This window comes from Centropristis striata, chromosome 24, assembly GCF_030273125.1.
Source record: "Centropristis striata isolate RG_2023a ecotype Rhode Island chromosome 24, C.striata_1.0, whole genome shotgun sequence".
Taxonomy (NCBI): Eukaryota; Metazoa; Chordata; class Actinopteri; order Perciformes; family Serranidae; genus Centropristis; species Centropristis striata.
In genome coordinates, this window is record NC_081540.1 from 14,144,796 (window position 1) to 14,147,295 (window position 2,500).

The 2,500-nt window shown below is 53.6% G+C and overlaps 12 non-coding genes and 1 pseudogene across 12 annotated transcripts; all 13 read right to left on the minus strand.

Annotated features, from left to right (window-relative positions):
* Positions 1-27: 27 nt before the first annotated feature.
* LOC131963233 (5S ribosomal RNA) lies at positions 28-146 on the minus strand. The gene has a single exon (XR_009390058.1). It is a non-coding gene; the product is annotated as a 5S ribosomal RNA (ribosomal RNA).
* A 79-nt stretch (positions 147-225) lies between these two features.
* Positions 226-344, minus strand: LOC131966955 (5S ribosomal RNA). Its single transcript, XR_009393610.1, has one exon. It is a non-coding gene; the product is annotated as a 5S ribosomal RNA (ribosomal RNA).
* A 79-nt stretch (positions 345-423) lies between these two features.
* Positions 424-542, minus strand: LOC131963658 (5S ribosomal RNA). The gene has a single exon (XR_009390467.1). It is a non-coding gene; the product is annotated as a 5S ribosomal RNA (ribosomal RNA).
* A 79-nt stretch (positions 543-621) lies between these two features.
* Positions 622-740, minus strand: LOC131964835 (5S ribosomal RNA). The gene has a single exon (XR_009391589.1). It is a non-coding gene; the product is annotated as a 5S ribosomal RNA (ribosomal RNA).
* A 79-nt stretch (positions 741-819) lies between these two features.
* On the minus strand, positions 820-938 carry LOC131966006 (5S ribosomal RNA). The gene has a single exon (XR_009392707.1). It is a non-coding gene; the product is annotated as a 5S ribosomal RNA (ribosomal RNA).
* A 79-nt stretch (positions 939-1,017) lies between these two features.
* Positions 1,018-1,136, minus strand: LOC131963234 (5S ribosomal RNA). The gene has a single exon (XR_009390059.1). It is a non-coding gene; the product is annotated as a 5S ribosomal RNA (ribosomal RNA).
* A 79-nt stretch (positions 1,137-1,215) lies between these two features.
* Positions 1,216-1,334, minus strand: LOC131963236 (5S ribosomal RNA). Its single transcript, XR_009390060.1, has one exon. It is a non-coding gene; the product is annotated as a 5S ribosomal RNA (ribosomal RNA).
* Positions 1,335-1,413: 79 nt separating this feature from the next.
* On the minus strand, positions 1,414-1,532 carry LOC131963237 (5S ribosomal RNA). The gene has a single exon (XR_009390061.1). It is a non-coding gene; the product is annotated as a 5S ribosomal RNA (ribosomal RNA).
* Positions 1,533-1,611: 79 nt separating this feature from the next.
* On the minus strand, positions 1,612-1,730 carry LOC131966007 (5S ribosomal RNA). The gene has a single exon (XR_009392708.1). It is a non-coding gene; the product is annotated as a 5S ribosomal RNA (ribosomal RNA).
* Positions 1,731-1,809: 79 nt separating this feature from the next.
* Positions 1,810-1,928, minus strand: LOC131963238 (5S ribosomal RNA). Its single transcript, XR_009390062.1, has one exon. It is a non-coding gene; the product is annotated as a 5S ribosomal RNA (ribosomal RNA).
* Positions 1,929-2,007: 79 nt separating this feature from the next.
* Positions 2,008-2,126, minus strand: LOC131965858 (5S ribosomal RNA). The gene has a single exon (XR_009392565.1). It is a non-coding gene; the product is annotated as a 5S ribosomal RNA (ribosomal RNA).
* Positions 2,127-2,205: 79 nt separating this feature from the next.
* On the minus strand, positions 2,206-2,324 carry LOC131963669 (5S ribosomal RNA). The gene has a single exon (XR_009390478.1). It is a non-coding gene; the product is annotated as a 5S ribosomal RNA (ribosomal RNA).
* Positions 2,325-2,403: 79 nt separating this feature from the next.
* Positions 2,404-2,500, minus strand: part of LOC131967494 (5S ribosomal RNA) — a 109-nt pseudogene continuing 12 nt past the window's right edge.

Sequence of the window (2,500 nt, forward strand, 5' to 3'; positions counted from 1 at the left end):
CCTGTCCTCGTCATGGAAACGTGAAAAAACTTACAGCACCTGGTATTCCCAGGCGGTCTCCCATCCAAGTACTGACCAGGCCCTACCCTGCTTAGCTTCCGAGATCAGACGAGATCGGGCGTGATCAGGGTGGTATGGCCGTAAGCCATGACTGAGTGCATTAGCTGTGCTTTTAAAGCTGTCCTTGCTGAGTCTGCTCCTGCCGTCGTCATGGAAACGTGAAAAAGCTTACAGCACCTGGTATTCCCAGGCAGTCTCCCATTCAAGTACTGACCAGGGCCTACCCTGCTTAGCTTCCGAGATCAGACGAGATCGGGCGTGATCAGGGTGGTATGGCCGTAATTCATGACTGAGTGCATTAGCTGCGCTTTTAAAGCTGTCCTTGTTGAGGCTGCTCCTGCCGTCGTCATGGAAACGTGAAAAAGCTTACAGCACCTGGTATTCCCAGGCGGTCTCCCATCCAAGTACTGACCAGGCCCTACCCTGCTTAGCTTCCGAGATCAGACGAGATCGGGCGTGATCAGGGTGGTATGGCCGTAAGCCATGACTGAGTGCATTAGCTGCGCTTTTAAAGCTGTCCTTGCTGAGGCTGCTCCTGCCGTCGTCATGGAAACGTGAAAAACCTTACAGCACCTGGTATTCCCAGGCGGTCTCCCATCCAAGTACTGACCAGGCCCTACCCTGCTTAGCTTCCGAGATCAGACGAGATCGGGCGTGATCAGGGTGGTATGGCCGTAAGCCATGACTGAGTGCATTAGCTGCGCTTTTAAAGCTGTCCTTGCTGAGGCTGCTCCTGCCGTCGTCATGGAAACGTGAAAAAACTTAAAGCACCTGGTATTCCCAGGCGGTCTCCCATCCAAGTACTGACCAGGCCCTACCCTGCTTAGCTTCCGAGATCAGACGAGATCGGGCGTGATCAGGGTGGTATGGCCGTAAGCCATGACTGAGTGCATTAGCTGTGCTTTTAAAGCTGTCCTTGCCAAGGCTGCTCCTGTCCTCGTCATGGAAACGTGAAAAAACTTACAGCACCTGGTATTCCCAGGCGGTCTCCCATCCAAGTACTGACCAGGCCCTACCCTGCTTAGCTTCCGAGATCAGACGAGATCGGGCGTGATCAGGGTGGTATGGCCGTAAGCCATGACTGAGTGCATTAGCTGTGCTTTTAAAGCTGTCCTTGCTGAAGCTGCTCCTGCCGTCGTCATGGAAACGTGAAAAAACTTACAGCACCTGGTATTCCCAGGCGGTCTCCCATCCAAGTACTGACCAGGCCCTACCCTGCTTAGCTTCCGAGATCAGACGAGATCGGGCGTGATCAGGGTGGTATGGCCGTAAGCCATGACTGAGTGCATTAGCTGTGCTTTTAAAGCTGTCCTTGCCAAGGCTGCTCCTGTCCTCGTCATGGAAACGTGAAAAAACTTACAGCACCTGGTATTCCCAGGCGGTCTCCCATCCAAGTACTGACCAGGCCCTACCCTGCTTAGCTTCCGAGATCAGACGAGATCGGGCGTGATCAGGGTGGTATGGCCGTAAGCCATGACTGAGTGCATTAGCTGCGCTTTTAAAGCTGTCCTTGCTGAGGCTGCTCCTGCCGTCGTCATGGAAACGTGAAAAAACTTAAAGCACCTGGTATTCCCAGGCGGTCTCCCATCCAAGTACTGACCAGGCCCTACCCTGCTTAGCTTCCGAGATCAGACGAGATCGGGCGTGATCAGGGTGGTATGGCCGTAAGCCATGACTGAGTGCATTAGCTGTGCTTTTAAAGCTGTCCTTGCCAAGGCTGCTCCTGTCCTCGTCATGGAAACGTGAAAAAACTTACAGCACCTGGTATTCCCAGGCGGTCTCCCATCCAAGTACTGACCAGGCCCTACCCTGCTTAGCTTCCGAGATCAGACGAGATCGGGCGTGATCAGGGTGGTATGGCCGTAAGCCATGACTGAGTGCATTAGCTGTGCTTTTAAAGCTGTCCTTGCTGAAGCTGCTCCTGCCGTCGTCATGGAAACGTGAAAAAACTTACAGCACCTGGTATTCCCAGGCGGTCTCCCATCCAAGTACTGACCAGGCCCTACCCTGCTTAGCTTACGAGATCAGACGAGATCGGGCGTGATCAGGGTGGTATGGCCGTAAGCCATGACTGAGTGCATTAGCTGTGCTTTTAAAGCTGTCCTTGCTGAGGCTGCTCCTGCCGTCGTCATGGAAACGTGAAAAAGCTTACAGCACCTGGTATTCCCAGGCGGTCTCCCATCCAAGTACTGACCAGGCCCTACCCTGCTTAGCTTCCGAGATCAGACGAGATCGGGCGTGATCAGGGTGGTATGGCCGTAAGCCATGACTGAGTGCATTAGCTGTGCTTTTAAAGCTGTCCTTGCCAAGGCTGCTCCTGTCCTCGTCATGGAAACGTGAAAAAACTTACAGCACCTGGTATTCCCAGGCAGTCTCCCATCTAAGTACTGACCAGGCCCTACCCTTCTTAGCTTCTGAGATCAGACGTGATCAGGGTGGT